Raw genomic sequence first — 20,609 nt, 5'->3', positions numbered from 1 at the left:
ATCCAGGGAGAGGAGGGGGCTCAGCACCTCTCACAATGTTCTTTGCATGACTTCATGATAGATGTATTCATCTTGTCAGGTCCCTGGCATTTGAGCTGAAATCTGCAGACAAAGGTGAGCCTCATGGGCAACCACTGGGTTAAAATGAGCTTCCCTTGGGGTCAAAAGCCTCAAAAGAAGTGATCATGTAAGTTGTGGAGGAGGGTAACATGAGTATGACTATTTCAATGTTTGCTATCAGGGAAACTGCTTGTTCTTAATACCACTTGTGTTACATGTATAGAAATAATCTCTTCAGACCGTGGAAATGTTACATTTCCTTTTAAAAGTCCAGGGGTGTAACTCAGGCACACAATCAATGCTTGTACTCTACTGGTCTCAACTTCCAGACTGTTTGCAGCACAGCTGCTGGGTCCATTTTTCTCCGATGCCTGCTAAACAAGGAGTGATCAGCATCTAAGTGGTGGAAACATTAACAAATTTCACTGGTGGTCCTCTTTTGTCAAGTCTAGAATCATGGTTGCTGGATAGCATTAAAGTAAATTGACCCTTTAAAAAAAAAACCTCAAAAAATCCCAACAAAAACCCCCAAAGGTTCTGAAATTCAAGTAGTATCTTGGTATTGCCAAAGCATTGCAGAGTTGTACCTGCTTTAGTGAACCCTGTTGTTGCCAGTAAAAAGGCTTGTCCTCAGTCAGGAATCACTGACATCCTTTGAGCATGTTACAATGTTTTCCTATTTAATTGCTCTGATTTTATTTAGAGAGGAGGTTAGGGTATTAGGGAACGCCTTCAATGTAAGTAGAAAGATTAGTTGTGGGATAGGTAGGAGGCTGTTTTCTCACTGGGATCTTCAAAAAGCAAAGATTTGTAAAGCTTTCAAGACGACTGGGGACAGGATTGACTTCTTGTTAAATCAGATAGGGACCTAATTAGAGATTTATGAAAGCAACAGAGCACCCTGCAGCAGGCAGTTCCCCTGCTGGGAGAAAACTCACTGAAACATGAGGGTAAGGCTAATAGCAGCTACTAAGAAGAAAGGGAAGGGGAGAAAAAACCGAAAAAAAAAACCCATGTCCATTTTAACTATTTTAAACCCTCAAGCAATTGGACATTGCTTGTCAGGGTTGAGCGGAGATAGCCTAACTTGTCTGATATGTAGACACGAGACACAAATCTGTTGCCAAGGGCCACAGGGAAGGGTTGGAAAAAAGGACTAAAGTGGTCAGCAGATGAGCAGATACCTCCCCTCCAAGCAGAGGAGTGAATTTGCCTTACAGTTGCTAAACTCGGGATAACTAGACTAAAAGCCTAAAAAAAAAAAAAAAAAAGCCTAAAGCTTTTCCTCCTCATTGGGAAAATAACCTTTGAATGGATCTCTGGAGCAAGAGAAAGAGATCAAGGAAAATGTGTCAATTTGGGATAATAAAGGAAGCAGAAGGGCCATAAATAGAGCAGATATGCATCCCTAGGCAGCATCCACCTTTTTTCTTTTAGCAATTGACAGTGGCCCTCAAGGTGTTGTTACAAATGATGGGTTCTCAGACTTGATACTGCATTTCTTCTTATTGCCATTTGCATAATATATGACCCTTCACTTTGTGTATGAAACAATCTTGTGATAGAAATGTGAACACATGGGGGGAAATTATCCACACTCCATCTGTTTTGGTGCGTTTGGATTTGAAATGGATATTTTTCTGAATGCATTTTTGCAAATGAAATACAAAGACTAACCTGAAATTCTGATTCTCTGTTTCCTTTTTCTATTGCAACCAAGAAAGGCTGGAGACTGAGCAAGCTTTAGGGCAGCAATCTGAATAGCTTCACTTAGAAACATTCTGTCATAGAAACAGGCATTCATAGCTCAGAAACAACATTTCTGTGTTCAGCATGAGTTAGGCATGCTGGTAGGGTGGACCTCGTTTTGCACTGAGTGAGTGAAAAAAATGCTGGTCATTGTTTGCATGGGTAAAATTATGATTATTTTAATGCATTGCAGCCCCAAAAATAATATCCTGAAAGTTTGGAAAGTTGTTTAGTGGGAAATAGTAAATGATGAACATTAATTAAAAGTCATTTGCCACTAAATGTGATAAGCTCACTTATTTAGCACTGAAGAGGTGACAGAGGTCATGCCTATATGTGATACCAGTCTAGATGAAAACAAAACTTCCACTATTTTCCCTAATAAATGTTGAATGCTTTAGTAACGCTTGCATGCATAAGTAATATATGCATGCTCTGCTAGTTTAATTTTCATAAACTTGATTGATTCAAATGTTGACTTTACTACCACAGCTTTTATATCCTTGTCTAATCAAACTACATGTTTATTATTTCAATTTTACATATTTTAGTAATTGGATTGTCTATCTTAATAGTACAGTAAGGTTTTGCGCAGTTTACTAAGAAAAAAGCTGACTTGATACTGTTTCTCCTATTTTAGTGTTGTAGTCTTAATTTTTTGAAACAAGCTAAGCTCTTCGGAAATTACTTTACAGGAAAAGTATATGAGAAGATGAAGGGAACTTAATGAGAGTCAATTCATTAGCTCTTGCATTCCAGCCTTACTGCTGGTTATCACTTAGGGCTCTTGCTCTGCAGCTGCCTTAGCCTGATACAGTGCTCGTAGCTTTCCAGATTCATGCAAGTGGACCCAATTCCTCTATTATCCTTATGGCCATCTAGTTGGAAAATGAAAACGGCTGACTTTCAAACATGCAACAAATACTCAGTTTTGTCTGCTGTTTCCTTATCCACAAAAATCATCCTTTCTTTCCTTGAATTTCATGTTCCAGACAAAATACTCAAATAACATTTGCAGTTTGCCAAATTCAAGACCTCTAGCAGAAAGTAGAGGAGTATCTAGTTGGACATATAAAAAATGAGACTTCCCAACTTGTTAGATAGTCTTGAAAAAGTTAGCCTTCATTTTTAGCAGCTGCAAACCTTGTTGTTGAAACATATTTTGGTTTTGTTTGCTGGTCTCCTCATCTGCCCTTATGCCAAATCTTTTTTTTCACTTTTCACTCTTACATTATTGGACTTGCATACATATAAGCCATATAAATATCGCAATACTTTTCATCGCTGCACTTTTTTAAAAGTTAAAGACCTAAGTCTGAGTTTTATCACAATGCAGAAAAGTATTTTAAACAATTTGTCATCAAAATATTCGAGTCGATTCAGAAATTTATTTTTGCTGATGCACTCCATTAAAAAATAGGCAGCCTCTGTGAATTACAGATGTTATTGGATGAGTCTAGGATTTCTGGGGAGAGGGATAATTCATGTATCATTTGAAATGTATGTTTGTTCATGTTTTATATTACCAGAGGGGCTGTTATGCTTATTTTTAAAATAGATGATGTGATCAATACATGAATTAATGTAATTTATTGATTGAGCTTTATGTGTTAATAGCTTGACTTCTATGCCTCAGTGGTGTTATGTTTTAAACAAGTCCCTTTATGTGGTTTTTATAAACAAGATGATAACTGAAAGTAGAGATGACAGGTGAATTGTGTTTAGGCAAGAAGAAAGTGTAGATTGGGTGGCAAGTGTCTTGTCTCTGATATTCTGCTGCCTTTTACCACCCTTTCTAACACTTTCCAGCATAGGCATATTGCATCTCACAGGTTGGAGTGGATTTGTGGCTGACAAGGGATTGAGTAGAAGGGCTCTGAGGAATGTGTAGGTACTGCTGTGAGTGGTTTCTGTGATTTAGTAGATGGCAATCTCTCTGTGGAGTTGGAATTGAACTGACAACTCAATCTGGAATTGCTGTGGTTTGGGTGAAACTTAAAACCAAAGTCCTGTCTGGGGTCATTAAAGACTTCTGGTGTACATCCTCTACTAAGCTGCTGTATGGTAGGTAGTGCATTAAGAGTTGTATTTCAGAAGTGGATTAAGATTCTTTTATATGGCTTCTAAAGCACCTTAGAATTTTGGGAATAAAAAAATGCCATATAAATGTAAAGTACTATAGTAATAAAATTAAAATACTCTCTTCTTCACATTACAAACAGGAGCACATCAGCTTTAAAAAGAACAAAACTGCTCAAGGCTTCTTTAGTATGTAAACTCACAAGGTGTTGAACACACGTGGGTCAAGATCAGCTTTAAATCAAGATTTGGGTTTCAAGCTAAAGGCTGAACCTTGTCTGGGATTCAGATTCTGGCTTAGTGACAGTGAAGTTCCTTAAGGATCTCCAGAGAGATTTCATCTCAACATTGTGAAAATTTCATGAAGTCACCTGTTTTCCTGATATTCTCATGTTTGCCTTCATTTGGAAATAGTGTCCTTTTCCTCAGCTTGTGAAAGACAAGGGAGCATAGGGATTGGATTTAGGTTTTTGAATATGATTTAGTGCTAAGACCTGGATGGCAAGGGTTCATGCCTAGCAGTCTCACTGGGGCTTGGTTCCAATGCCAGACATAGAAATAGGTTTGGAAGGAGGAGAGAGGGGAAAGTGATATACAGTATCTGTAGCTTTACTGCTCCATGTTTAACATAATTCTGCAAGTCTTCACTGGTCATTTTTAAGACCCACTTGGTAAGCAAAACTGTGTAGGTACTTATGCAGCACTTAGGCTTAGACCTAAACTATCCACGCATCATTTACAAATATTCACAGTTAGCACTTTGAGAACCCAGGGAAACATGTCTTCAACCCATCACTTTCTAGCTCTGCAACAATCCATTTTGCTGAGTACTTAACTTGTCTTTGCACAGGTCAGCACATTTCTGTCACACAGGCTGGCAGTACTTGTCTGGGCAGCATAGTAGTAGATCGACATTATCTGTAATCATGGCATGAACCAGTCTCCATGCTTCAAGTCTCTCTTTGCCTCATCTCCTCCGTTTACTGTAGGATCTCTTTGGGGACAGAATGGCAGTTGTAAAAGGGGCTCGGTCCAGGTGGGCATGTCAAAGGACATTTCCCTCCAGAGATTTAAAGACCCTGTGGTGGAAAAAGCTAATTTGGGGATAACTCAAGCAGCTGTATTACAGTCTACAATTGTGACAAGCAACTGTTGGCAGAAAATATTTAACTATTTGAAAACACAGTTGACTAGTACTCATGAGCTAAGGGGATCAGCTCAGGAAGAAATGTTGTCCAGCAAAATATTGTGGCATGAAATCAGAAAGCTTGTGCAAATAAAAGGTGATGGGGCCATCAGTTTTCTTCACTTATATAGAGATAGCTGGAGAACAAGAATTCTGTTCTGGAAAAAAAATCCCAATATTTGTCATTTGCTTTTGTTTTGCGATGCAATGAGGCTCAAGTGCAACCAATCTTAAGGAAAGAAAAAACTTCCAGCTCAGAAGATCCAGCATTTCAATAGCTGAGGCAAACCCAGGAAATGTGGGTGTTTGGGAATTTTAGCCTATGTGTTCACAGCTTATCCTATACCCTGTGACCAGCCACTCCATTCTGGATCACTCAAATCTTTGCGATATTTATGTAAATTACATCTTCTCATAAAATGTTCCAATGGATGGATTTGCATTTTTCCATTTAAAATGGTTTAAAGCATTCTTTACCTGATCATACTTTAATTTTCCTGAATGGGTGAGGATGTGTAAAGAAATGTTACTGTTTGAACAGTAAGACAATATTCTGTAGGAAAATCTGGCAGTAATAGACCCAAAATTATATAGCTCGTTAAATATGCAACCTAATCTTTGTCTGCTTGCTGACAAAATCATGAACCCACTAAATACAGTAAAAAAACTTCCCAAAAGATGCATTCAAGTTCTTGGTAGCGTGTTAAATAACTTCAATTCCTATTAGAGTTACAACTTTCAACATTGTGTCCTGTGAGTAATGAGCATAACCTTGGAATATTTGCATGACTTTCTCTGTGTCTCTGGAGCCAAGGAGAGTATTCAGGCTGAGAACATCACAAGACTGAGACCAGAAACATCCAAATATATGCATGTACTTTAAGTTGTTCCAGCAAAGGAAAAACGCTTTCATTGAAGTACTGTAAGTTGATCTGAGTGAGTTTTCTGATGTAATGAACTTTATCACTTTGATCCCCATGAAGAATCCATCTGATTCAGAGCCAGAAAAACATGTAAATCTGACACTACAATAAGAACATTTGTTTAAAATGAGTAACACATCTTGATAGTTTTTTTGATAGCTAAAATAAACTTTATGCAATACAGTTTTGAAAGCTTGTTGAAAAATGAATGGATAAAACATGTTTTAGCTCAGGAGTCAGCTATTCAGTCAGATTGCTGCTTTCGTTTTGATTCAAGGTAATAAAAAGCTAAATCCTCTGAAGAGCCATTGAACCAAACTGACTAGGTCTGTTATGGTGGAGCACATATTACCGTAATGAACCAGTTTCATACAGATAATTGTTGTGACAATAGAAACCGGAGCAGAGGCACAGATGCTCATTGTGTTCTGCTAGTCCTGCCAATGGTTATTTGGAAGTCTGAAAACAAACAGAAAGATGAGAGTGTGTGTTAGGTTGCTGCACAGGGTTTTCTGGTTTCCTACCAAGTTTTATGCAAACAATGAAAAATATACATTGTCAAATAAAGCTTGTACTGCTTCTTCCCATCTATACCTTCTATAAATATATCACAAACAAATCCCTGGCAACTGCATATTTTGATAATAAAATCTGATAGTCAGGAATATGTTTAGCATATTTGTTTCAGACTATTTAAATGTCCATCAGTTTACCAGAGTTTTTTACACAAATACAAAATTTGAAGCTTAATGGTCTCATAATGGTCATCACAGCTCTCAACAAGAGACATCTGCAGCCAGTGCCCCTGCAGGCTGTCAGCTGATACATTATCAATTAGCCAGCAGACTGGCCAAACACATCTGTGCTATGTTTTGCCTGAAGATTGCTGAATCACATTACCTGATGCTCTAAACCAGTGATGACTAAGTGTATCAGAAAGGGCAAGATGGTGATCAAGCAAATATAGGAAAAAATCTACTCTCTATTGTGGGAAAGAGCTCTTTTCAAGCCACTCTGTACATAGCTATGTTTATGATATTTTCTCTGTAGTTCATTGAATTTCCCATGCAGTGCATACAAGAAGTCCTTGAGTAACGCCACCAGATCACTGCAGTCTGAATTCTTTCATGGGGGCAATTTAGAGAAACCTAATATGTAAATACGTTTTAGAAGATAAAGCTATGTTTTCTGAAATAATCTGTGTCAATCATTTGTGAAATAATTCAGTGAACTGAGTCAGCTCCATAGCTCACATTTAATACAAGTATGAGACTCGAATTAAAATTGGTGGACAGAAAATGTAAAACCTTAAATTAGAAACACCCATTTGTGCAAGAGGCTGTGAGGGACATGTCAGCAACAATGTTGTGAGTGATTGTTTTGGCTCAATGGTATAGGAACCTCGCTACATGCTATAATTCATGACTTCTTATAGGGAGTGTGATGCTGGCATGGCACAAAACATCAGCTGAGGTGAGTGGCTGGCTGACAAACCAATTTAAGATGATGATAAGCACAGCGACAGTGAGAGTATGTGCAGGGGTGAGATTTCCCCACATCTTAACTCCAGAAATGCTGGTTAATGAATTCACTGTAAGCCCCTTGCTTTTGCAAAAGCTTTGGATGAGATGAAGTATGAGTAGATGAGTAACAGAAGAGGGCAGTGAAACAAGACAGTAAAGAGACTAATCTTTCCCAGCTGAGATGGGAAGGCCTTGTGGAAGGATTCATTTCAAGCCAAAAATATTATGAATAATAGAGATTATTTCTGTAAAGAGAACATTAGTTTTAAGTCTACAGGGACAATTTCTAATAATAACACAGGAAGAAAACTAACAGAAAGCATCCTAAATTTATTTTTTCCATCCATAGGATCAAAACCATTCATGTGTATGGACAAGAAGCTGACGAAATAATCTTCCACAATATGAATTTATTTCTTGATCCAAAGTGAAAACAATATGTTTTATTGGGTTTTTTTCCTATCTCTTCTGTATGGCATGTAATTTAGCTGTGGTCCTGTCCTTTTGGTTTTTGAGGAATTCAGATGTTTTAAGTCCTTGGTCAGCACCATAACCACTGTGCCTTCTACAGACAGAAGGGTCAGACATTGGGGGACATCACTTGGCACTGTTTTTTGCAGAACCTTTTTACTCCATATATGTTAGATGGTTATGAAAAGTTTTACTGGGCACTGCCTTCTTGGACTGTGCATGCATGTGTGTGCATGTGCGCAGCTCAGGGCAGGTGGGTGGGTGTGTGTGCACATACGTGTGTTCACTTGAGGTTCTCATTTGCAAATCTAATCAAGCTGATCATGGATCCTGCCTCCTCCCTCCATTACTTTCCTGACTTGACTGACAACAGTAGTGCCCTCCCTGATCTGATTGAAGTCTTTCAGCACAGAAAGGCAAAGGTCTTGGATCACCACAACTGCAGTAGTTGGGGACATAGGCACATGCAGAATGTTACCCCATGGATCATCTTACCATTAAAAATTGAAATGGCAATAGGTTTAGATGAGAGTTTCAAGGACCATATTTATGGACTTGAATGCTTGTTTTCTGCCAAGTCCTTTAAGGGTCCATAAAAAGACACAGCTCCTTTTGCTATGCCTACCCTGGCAGAGCAAGGCAGCAGAAGAGGCCAGCAGTTGTCCATGCTCTGCAATTTCCAGCACACTCCCAAGCACAGGCTGCTGTGCTGATTGCCCTTCTTCCAGACAACACACAGACACACTTCAGGGGAGAGTATGTGCCAGGATGCATTCCCATCAGGCAATCTCAACTCAAATACCCTGAGTCTGAGGGGGTGGGGAAGGGAAAGAAGAGACTGTGGTATGTAGACCTGAGCCATGCTGTGCTGCCTGGCCTCAGGGCCAGAGCATGGTCCCTGGTTATTTTATTCACTAGACATTTCCTGTGTGTCTCAGTTCTCCATCTGTTCAAGAGCAAGAGCAGAACTTCCCAGCTTTGCAAAAAATAAGTGCCTTTTTAATGTGCTACAGGAATAGGTGCTATTTTAAGTATTCACCAGAGAAGAAGCCAATATTTTTGCAGTCTGCTGGGAGAGTGGATCCATGGTAAGAAATCTTTATCCTGCAATCCAGAGTTTGTCTGAGTTTCAATCTGCAGTAGTCTCCAAATATGTAGTTTTTAGAGTTTGCTGTTTAAGTTTGGCCCACTTGTGGTGATAGCATTTGTGCAAAGTTTAAGCATGAAATTGAACTGAACTGGAAGGTAAGAAGGGTTCAACTTCATTGCTCTGCCTGTTGGGTTGCTTCCTCTCTGGGCAATGTGAAAAAGCCGACTGTATTATTTTTCCTTTTCCATGGCCAGGGCCAAAGAATGCAGGAAAATTAGCCAAGAGTAGAAAAAAAATGGAGTTTTGCTATAGCTTCAGGGATCCAGGATACTTGCCTTTCTCATCAGAGAGAGAGCGACCAGACTGATATACTATTTTCCATCAATCAAGTCAGCAAAGCCAGGCAGAGCACTTCCTTTGACATCAATGCAGTGGTGACAGTTGTAGAGTTAATGCATTCCTTCTTAATGGAATACCATAAATCTAGGTTCAGTGCTGCCAAAATAATGGCTGCAGTTCTCACTGGTGAAGTCAGCTCTATCGCTACATTCCCATGGGCCTAAACCAGTTTGGATATGGAACTAATAGTAATTATTTACTGTTATTAATAAGGATCTCTAAGACAGTTCACAGGGATGGTTTACCTGTTCAAAGTGATGCTACTGCCTCTTTGTTGAGCACACCACTGCCTTTTAATAATTACACCATATTTAACAGCTTCAGAAGAATTATATTTCTGGTCTGAAACCACAGGACAAATTTAGGAAGGAACAATATATATTTTTTCCAGGAAGATGTGTGAATTGTGACAGAGACTCCCTAAAGCAAACACAGGTTCCTCATGTTTAGTGTCTTATTTCTAAGGAAAAAGTGAAAGGCAGAATGTGAATGTTACATTAGGGTACAGTATTGGTATGAGAGGAAAAACATTCATTGATTAATTCATTAGCTGTATTATATTTGGGTACAAAAGGGGGAAAAACCCCAGGTATGCCTGGTCAAGAAATCATCAGATCAGATTTAGAGATACTTTGGAGGCTCAAATTAAAGTCAGAAGGCCTCTTTGGAGTCTTGGAGAGCTGCTTTGCTGATGGGGTGCATAACCCATTGGCCTGTGGAAGGAGGGACAATGTGTGCATAGTCTGTCACAGGCAAAAGCCCTGACAACGCTGGCAGCACAGCATCTGTTGACCATTTCCCTCACCATATCTTGATCCTCTTCCTCCGCTCCCACAAGAATTTACTCAGCCCCCAAGGGGATATCATTTGGGATTGTATAACTTGCTGGAGTTAAACAGCTTTATAGCACTATTCAGGTGCAAGGCTTTACCTCTCACTTGGAAGTTTATTTCACTCTGCAGGGGTCATAAAGCACCTTTCAAATTACCAGCCAGTACTGCTGGGGCACAGAAGAAACCATTGTGGTACAAAGTCCACTGAGCATAGGATGTAAGTGTAGCAGTGCTTTTAACCCCTCCCTGCATGGGAATCTGGAGAGGTATGGTAAATGCCCACAGGATAGGTGGTAGTGAGGGGGTGGAAGGAGGTGGACCATGAGCATTTTGGTTCAGTGCACTTCCAAAGTGCAAACACATGACTAGGGCTTCCTCAGAGGGACCACCCCCACTGAAAGCAGCAACAGCTCTGCCTTCCTACCCCCTTGAGGGGACCTCACAACAAACAGGTGATAATGAGAGCAATGCCCTAATGCTGTCCACCCTCTAAAGGAAATGAAAATTATTGTCCATATTTAGCAGCAACTTATTAAATTTGGTGTTTGAAGCATCCACAAGTGATCATATGAAATCTTGGTTTTGTTTTATCTTGCAGACCTAGACACTCACTTACAAAGCAAATATGCAGGATGCAAATGACATGTAAGCAGAAGGTAGCTTAGGGGGTCCAAGCCCTGAAGGCATATAATGCATTGATTCAATTTTTGGAAGGGATTTCTTGTTTATTTAACCAGCCACTTGAATTTAATTGGGAAGTAAAGTCTTGATCTTGGCACATCTAAATCATAAATATTCAACTTTCATTTTATTCCTAAATAGAGCCAACAATGAAGCTCAGACCTGGAAATGGATGACAGGACTTACGTGCTGTCAGTAGGGTGAAAACTGTTCATGCTAACTCAGATCATAGGACACAAGTGGAGGAAGAGTGACACTGGCTCTAGCTGGAAACACTTCGGTCCAGATATGTGTAGGTTGGCCTTTGGTCCAGACCTATGAAGACATATTAGCAAAGAAGCTATGTACATGAGGTTACTCATGATATTGTGCTGATGTGAATGTTTGGCTTCTGGGCCAGACAGACTTGCATCTGTCCAACTGAGTGCATGGGCTCATCCAGGCAGGCATGCACTAAATCTGATCCCAGGGCCGTTCCTCGGCAGAACCTCAAAACAAACACATGCGTGTACACTGCTTTCTGAAGCATACCGGATGTTAATAAGCAGAATAATTTGCAGTGGCTTGACTACTGCCTTTTTTTTTTCAGCTTGTAGCTAAAGGATGAAGGCATTTCTGATCATAATTATGCCAATAACCTATTGTCACGTCAGCTATTGTTAACTGCATTTACTCAAACAAAATATTGATGGTGTTCTTTTTTATTGCACTGAAAAAAACCAAATGGGCATGCTTTCAAGAATCACAGTCAGAGTACAGTATGCCTGCATTTAATTATGGGGTTGGAGCAATTAACACTTGGGCTCTGCTTTGTTCTGTATTCCATGGCTGGTTGTTGAGAAAATACAATTCTCAAAAGCTTGCCATTTAAAATGTATTTAGCCTATTTTTAGTTAGCGTGAAGGGGTTTACCTGCAATGGCTTAGGGCTATGAATGTTGGATGAAGACTCAGGAGACCCTGGTTCAATCCAAAGTGTTCTTTGTGACAGTGGAAAAGTCTTACTTTGTGCTGATACCTCACTGGCCTGCTGGAAAGTAATTCCTTGCTGTAAGGCGAGGATTCCATTAGCTGTAAGGTGCTTAAAAAGCATCAGTGTATGTCACTAATGACAATTTACATCAGACTTATTCTTTGATAACCAGAGACCCTTCAACCTAAGCATTACACAATGTGCAACATATATAGCTTTGCCTCTCATTCATGAATTCTCTTAAACATCCAAGTCTGACCTAATTCAAAGCAATATTTCTCAAGCATGTACCTTAGATTAAAACATATGCTTCAGACCCATTGAAGTAAAAAAAAAAGTTATGATACTAAAGACCTCCTTTTTTATTATTTCCCCTCACAACTTCACCTTGCAACACTTTCTTAATTGCAAAACAATTTTGGCTTGAACTTCTGTGTCTCAGTCTGCTGTACTGTGACCTAAAGAACAGCACATACACATGCAGAAATTAACTGGTCCCTTAGGAGTACTCTTGCGCTGGAGAGTGAAGGAGAAGGCATATTTGCAAATAGCTGTATTTTCTTTCACCAACTTAATTGCTTCTGTTTGGAACTTTTAAAATCTCACCTTACCATGCAGTCATTTTCAAAGTGAGCACAGCATGACTGACCCAAAAAAAAGGGTTTTTTATTATAATTTCAGTTGTGATATTTTATTAGTGGGGACTGCAACACCTCAGAGGAGTAACAGTTGGCTAGTTGTGGCACTTCTGGCATTTCCTAAATTATACTCTGATTAACTCTGCTATATTGATAATGACCTTTTAATATGCTTTTGTGAGAGTAATTTTGTAAGGCTTTCAGGAAAGCATATGAAAAAATAAATGGCATCACATGGAATCTCATTGACACTTCTATGAGTCATCAGTAGAGTTGGGCCTTTGGACCTCTAGTAGGTGAGTTAATGGAATAACCAATAATAGTACTAAGTTGTCATTATTCTGAAAGATTAGTACTAGAAATATTTACTGAGTTTCATAGTTATTTGTTGACAGAGGAACAATGAAACTCAGGCTGGGGGGTTTCAGTTATCATTTATGGCTCTGAAAATATCTTTCTCTTCTTGAGTGGAAGCCTTTGCTACACCACTGGAAATGGATACCTCTTATGGAAAATCACAGAATGTTCATATTTGGAAGGGACGCACAAGGATCATTGAGACCAGCTCTTGGCTCTGCACAGGGTATGCCCAAGAGTCACACCATGTGCCTGAGAGCATTGTCCAAATTCGTCTTGAACTCTGTCAGCCTTGGTGCTGTGACCACTGCCCTGGGGAGCCTGTTGCAGTGCCCAATCACCCTCTGGGTGAAGAACCTTTTCCTAATGTCTAACCTAAACCTCCCCTGATGCAATTTCAGGCCATGTCCTTGGGTCCTGTTACTGGCTGCCAGAGAGAAGAGATCAGTCAGTGTCTGCCCCTCCACTTCCCTGCACAAGGAAGTTGTATACAGTGATGAGGTCTCCCCTCAGTCTCCTTTCCTCCAAGCTGAACAGACTGAGTGACCTCAACCACTCCTCACAGGGCTTCTCCTCAAGGCACTTTACTATCCTCATTGCCCTCCTTTGGATGCTCTCTAATAATCTTTCTTATAATGTGGTGCCCCAAATGGCACAGTGTTCAAGATGAGGCTGCACCAGCACAGAGTAGAGCAGGACAATCACCTCCCTTGACCAGCTGGCAATGCTTTGCTGTTAAATTGTCCATTTTAACAGCCCTCTAGTATTCTTTTTCTATCTACAGTCCTTGATATTTCAGTTCAAAACAAAGGTAAAATGATGATAATGGTGATACAAACAGGCTAACACAATGAAAAGGGACTAATTTTTTTTGCAGCCATGCTCACAGCATTTCTTATCCAGCAGAGTGCATAAACTGCACACAGATTCCCACATACACACAGCCCTTTGCACAGTCCTTTGATCTTTGACAGGAATCTTCAGACACCCTTTGGAATGGGAGACACTCTCATAGTCTTTTACAGTTGTGGGTATATTTTTGGTCTGGAGTAAACACTTGATCTAGTTAGAGAACATTTTCTTATACTTAAAATGACATGATGTCCTCAGGAGATGAAAGTACATCGTTGTAGCTTTGTACTTGTGGGAATATTAGCTGTTTATAATTATCTAGAATAAAATAGAAATGGAAATACTGAGAATATGATGCATAGCAAATAATCACAGACCTGTAAGACATGTATTACTCATGAACACAGGATCAAACAGCTGCTTTTCCTGCCTTTCACAAAGTGCTCCTGATATACAATTGACTGTATTTACTGCACTAGTATCTCACTTGATGTTGATTCTCCACCTCTTTCTGTAATTTCTTCTGTTAAAATTCAAGGATTGATCAGGACATTTTGTCTTATAATATCTTACCATGCTTTTAGTATCTCTGGGGGTCTAACTCTACAGAAATTCCTACTCTTTTCCATGCCTACCTTTCAGCTGTAAATGGGTTTTTGTCTAGCTCTCTAAAACAAGACTTCTCCCAGCACAGGAGGTGTGAGACCCTGCACAAGTTAGGAGTGCAGCATCAGGAACCACAGTTTGCAAATTGTTGCCTGATTCCTTTCATAAGCTCTACAGAACTTCCATGCACCAGAGTGTGACCACAGCTGCTTCTTCTTGAACCCAAGAGGGAGAAAGCTACAAGGAAGCACAGAAACAAACCTCTGTTGCCTTCTCTGGTTACAACGGCAGAATGATTTTGAGAAATTGCTATTGAGAAATATATCAACATATTGTTGATGCCTTTGGCTTAGTGAGTGATGATCTAATTTCTGTTCAATTGACCAGCAGCCAATTTACATTTGGATCAAATTTTGAAATGTAGCTTGTTTCTTATTAGGGTGAGCTGGTCATTATAAATGTGAATTATAACGACCCTTTGTTAGGGATCAATCCTGCAAGATGCTGAACATTCTGTGTGGGAGGGTAAGTACTCAGTATACCACTTATTCTTCACAGCATCAGATCACACCATTTCTTTGAATCTGATCTGACAGATCTTTCATGAAACCCTGTCCTTTAAATACAGACATTCATGCACACGAATGTGTTGACTGTTGTCCAAGGGGAAAAAAAATAATTATACTCAAAGATCTTCATACACACCTACATTATTGCAGACTGAGATCAAACTCAAAACCAGTGGGAAATGGTCTTTCAATGATTTGTCTATTTTACTCTGTCAATTTCTGTCAGTTAGAGAATGCCAGAATAAACCAAATGCCTTGATCAGACACAAATATATCTATCCTACTTTTTCCAAGAATAAAAAAATCTGCATTAACTTAATCAATAGCAGTAATTGCATAACACAACTGAGAAAATAATTTGAATTAGTTAAGATTATATAAATAGTCTGTGTCCCTCATTAAAAGTCTTCACAAGAGTAACTAACATTTAAAGGAACAGTTGAAAGATCAGGGTCAACAGCTGTTTCATTGGTAGCTATTTTAATTCTAGTTTGTGATTATTTTAGATGCTATCCTAAAGAGTTAAAGGAGAAGGAAGAAGGCAGAGTTCTTCAGGGGACAGTTCCCCAGTTAATTCAACATACAGTGTATGAGAAAAGAACAAACAGAACAGAGTTCTCTTAGTCGTAAGCTAATAATAAAGTCTCTAGCCACTGTCCAGGGTAGGGTCAGGCCTCCAGCACTTTGAATTTCTGATTGGTGGCACCTTTCTAGAAACACAGCACACATGGAGAAGAGGTTGCTGTCTCTGGTGGAAGTGGCACTGACAAGAGCCACTCACAGTATCCCAACAGGTTGCATTTGGTCGTGCAGTGTCCCCAGGCTCACAACACCTTAGTTTAGCATGTAGCTAAGGTTCAGTTCAGTGAGGAAGAATAGCTGATGAAGGCCCTTGTGTAGTTAACAGAGGCAAAGATGGGAAACCTTCCAGAGGATCAATCAGATTTCTTGTGGGCTAAGAGTAGCTTGCACTTTTTAGCCCATAGCCAGTCAAGGTCATTTGGCTTACTTCAATGCACAGTAAAAGAGCTTTAAGAGACATTAAATGACCTCTCACGGCCACACTACATAGAAGAAAGTAAACTCTTCTGTCTCCTCCTTAGTTTAACTTCTGCCTTGGATTTTGGGGTCTGAAATCTCTGGATTCAAAAATGGAAAATGGGGCATGTTAAAAAGATGAGTTTCTTCTCTTCTTTCTCTGTGAAGACTCTTTGGGCTGTCCTTCACTCTGTAAAGCAGATTAATCCAGCTACCCTTTTTGAATTACAAACTTCACTAACAAAAACCAAAATCAGACAATAAAAGCACGCTTTCTCTTCCTTACCCTCTCCCTGGCCTCACCTGTACTAACAGTCACAGCTTCAGTAGCCCATACTGGAAGCAATGCCAGCTTTCAGATTTTATTAAGAAGGCTAAATCAGGAGTTTATAATAGTCCTTTTATACTTTTAATGTTGCCCATTTTACTGCTGCTTTAACATTCAGTGCCCAGACTTGGCTTGTATTCCATGTTCCCTGATCTGAACAACAGAACACCCCTATTAATTTAACCATGTCCTTTCTATTCCTACATTTCTTAAGCAGAACAGCTGTGATTTTGTACTAATTTCCCTGTGGTCCTTAAACATCTTTTGAATCCTTATATGCAATCACTGCCAAGGGAGAAAGTCAAAGAGGAGTTTGCAGTTCCCAGTGCCTTTGAGAAATCTGCAGTTGTACATTGACTTTACACTGTCAGTTGGGAAAATGTGCCCCATACCAAATGTGAATAGCTGCTGGTGCACTTGATGCTTTGACATGCCCAAGACAAGGCTCATCCATTTACACTGGTGCTTGAAGGAGACTCATGGCTTTCCAAACTTAACTCCCACCAGAAAACAGGTTCTGACTGTTTTCCTTCCTGATTTTGGTATCTGCTTTCAAACTGCAGGCCACCAGCCTTCTTTCATGCAACTCTCTCTCAGGTTTGGGTATCATTCAGCTGCTCGTTGTGTTTCCTGCAGCCTGATGAAGATGTCAGAGACAAGGATATGGGAAAGAAGAACAATAGAAAATCTTCATGTCTGTTGCGTGTGCTTTGGTGATGGGCTGTAAGATGTTTCTCTGTGCAGTTTATTATGGACCCATATTTCCAAAAATATTTAAAGCCTCTAAAACCAGAAGTGGCTGGGATTTTTCTCAGAGATACCTTGCTGCTAAGCTGTAAGTGGTAGTACAGATAGTGAGTGTACCAACATCCAAACTTCAACCTAAACAGGAATTCAGGTCAAAACTGAGATTCAGAAAGCCTCTGTTCAGATGCTGTTCCCTGAGGTGCCTAAACTTCCACTGGGGCTGCACTTCGCTGCCATGGCCTTTTCTTGAACTGAACTCTAGTTTTGAACTGAACTGAACATCTCCCTGTGTTTGCTGGTATTCACAACCTCAGATAACTTGCCTGTCTGGACTAAATTGCCTGAAACAAATATTGATCGAGTTTGGGATGCATGCCACTCCTTAGGCACACTGTTGCTTAAGTCAGGTCAAAGATTCATTGTGATCTTTCTAAGGTTAGAAATATCAGAGGGAAAAACATTTGCACAGGACTGCTCCTGAGTGGAGATTGCTCCCACTCTGGGGTTATGCACCAGTGTACCTCTTCACCCTCAACACACTAATGAAAACAAATAGTGTGGTACAGTGTGACCTCCCTGCAAGCAAAAAACAAGCACCATTGTGTACCTAAATGACAATATATTAAGATCATTATGGTATTTAATATAGTCAAACCTATCATTAATCAGTAAAACCAGCAGCAGCATTATGTCCTTTCTTAAGTGACAGATTTGTCAAGAGAATAAAAAAAGCCTTTTATTGAGACAAGGTGACATAAATACAGGCATTTTAATGGAATATCAAAAATAATAACAGGCAGAAAGGAGATCTCTTTTACCAATAAAAAAATTGAAAATCTCAGTTATTGACTAGTTTGCTGTAAATCTGTCTTTTGCTTTCTAACCAATCATTAACAATCAAAGGCCACCTGGCTTAATTGAGGCTAATTTTCAGGAAGTCTAATCTGGCATTCATCATGCACTGCTTGGTTGAAGTGAATGTAGGAATTGGAAAACAACTGCACTAGTAAAGGAATGAAGAAAACCTGTCATTGAAGCATCTTTTCAAACATTGACAAAAACTTTTTTTTCCAGTAGCAGATGCAAAATATGATAATTGGTGACTATTCAATAAACTGGAAAGAAAAAAATGTTTTTATTCTCCTAAATGCTTTTAAAGAGTGCATGCACAGGTACAAAATCACAGACGTATTTCTTCTTTAAAGCTGAAAAGCAACAGGCTGTAATATGACCACTTAGCTACTGAAGTGAGTGGGTATGTACCACCACCATTGTGAAGACATCCTCTGGCATGTGGGTCATAGAAAGATTTTGGAAGATTTCAGCCTAACAGAGTAAACAATTATCCTAGATAAACATGATTCCTCTTTGGCATTGGGAAATATTTCTGTGGAAGGCTAATTAGAGCCCTAGCAACTCTCTCCCCTTCTCTGCAGGAATATCTCCTGCTGTTTGGACTCTACCAGTTTCCATCTTCCTTGCAGAAGCAGAATAGCATCTCCAACCCTTGCTTCTGACAGGACATGACACCATTTACAGGAGGTGAAGGTTTTGGGGGCCTGATCCTGGGGTCATTGCAATGGTCTGACTGCACGCTGCTGATGGGTGAAGCCTTTATTTTACATTCTGCCCGAGTAATTGTAATAAATATTGATAGGTGTGCTCTGTTATTAATTTATTTCAGGCAGAGCATGTCTCTGAAGCTGTGGAACGACCTTGACAGAGCAAGCAGTGCTTACCAGGCATAAGTATCTCTGCTGAGGGCATGGCAAAGGCCAGGGTATCCTGTCAACACAACTGAAAGATACTGCTACTCAACAGTAGCTTCCTTGGTGCTACAGAAAGGTAAGGTATTGCTTAAAGGCAGAAATTTAACAGTATCGCTTCAGTATTTGTCAGGATTTCTCCCAAATAAGGTCATTGAAAGATGCAATAGCACTGGGGCATTAGAAATGTGAAATGAGGCATTTTGTTCCAGGAGAAGGTATGTAGTTCCTGGTCTTCTTATTGGGGGTTAAGCCTCAGGTCTGGGTTTTCCTGCGGTCATGTCACTGGTCACCAAGCCATTTGGGGCCATGTTGTCCATGCTGGGACAGCACTGTGCTTATGTGGTGTGCCACAGACAGACCCTGTCTCTTCAGGCACAGAGCACTGCTTGGTCTAGCCTTTTTAAAAGATCCAGGCTTTAATCTCTATTTCCCCCATAAAATTTGTATGCAAATATTTTCCTAGCTCACAGATCTATTATAAAGGGGATTGCCCTCTGTGTGGTTGCCATTCAGCTTGGCTGCATTTACTATAGACTTTACTTGTTGGCATAAGAGTTGCCTTGCATGTACAGACCCATCTGCAGCTGTAGCAGCAATTTTTTGCTCAGCTTCACCAGGTATTTTTGCATTTCAGAGGTGGCAACCTATTTGTAGTGCTCAGTTTGTTAAGATTCTTAGAATACTACATAGCTCACTTACTCATAGCATCACTGAGACTGAGCTGAAACTCAGAAACTTATTTCTTCTCCTCTGCACCGAAGAGGAAACACTTTGAGAACAGCCTTTTTGGTCCCTAGTTGTTTCTCTGTTGATAGTGAGCATTTTGACTTTTCCGTTCTAGCTGACAAGATCTGTCCCTCTGTCCTGAAGTGAGTTACTCCTAACTCATACATTGTCTCCCCAAACTGACTTAATTTCTACTAAATAATAAAATGATCATGCTTTGCACTACAGTTCTAAATAATAATAAATAATAAAGGACTAATAAATTGTTAATAGATGTTGTAATAATATGCTAATTGATTGTTATGGAGTACAACAGGTTAACTGGTTTCAGATAACCATGGTGTAAAACTCATTTTATTCTTTCTACTTATATCCTTAGCAAGCATATCTAATTTAAGTCGTACTACATAACTCTGGTGACAGTGACGTGTATATATGTAGCTACTTCTCTTGGTGCCTCCAACTTGGAACTTTATAACCTCAAACCTTTTAAAGCAACAACACACACACACAAATCAAACACAAAGAAAAGCAAATTAAAATACTGTGGAGTTTTGTGGAAACCTTCCCCCATATCTTTTAGGTCAGATTCTTGATGGTAGTGAGACATTTTTGAGAATGGATGACTTGTGGCTTCTCACACCAAATATAACAAGTGCTTTTTCCATGTGTGCTAGAGACTTTGCAACTCCTAATTATTTCTCTGAGGCATGTGTCACTCTTTTAGTGGCACACTTCTGAATGCTCCAGAGAACCATGCCAGCTGCACCCTCTTGATCTGATAGATATCTAAGTGCACTTTTGGATGATAAATATAAACTATAAAAAAGTAATGTTAACAAATATCCCACTCCTTTCCAACTTTTTCCCCCCATATCAGCTTTATTATAGGAATGAAGCTCTGAAACTTCTCCATGACTGTCAAGGGAGACTGAGTTGATGACAGGGCATAACAATGTATTTCCTGAACAGAATTTTTACCAATGGATATATGATCACACAGAAGTCTAGTA

The sequence above is a fragment of the Acanthisitta chloris genome, unplaced genomic scaffold, assembly GCF_000695815.1.
Source record: "Acanthisitta chloris isolate BGI_N310 unplaced genomic scaffold, ASM69581v1 scaffold12267, whole genome shotgun sequence".
NCBI classification, from domain to species: Eukaryota; Metazoa; Chordata; class Aves; order Passeriformes; family Acanthisittidae; genus Acanthisitta; species Acanthisitta chloris.
This window is presented reverse-complemented; position numbering follows the sequence as displayed.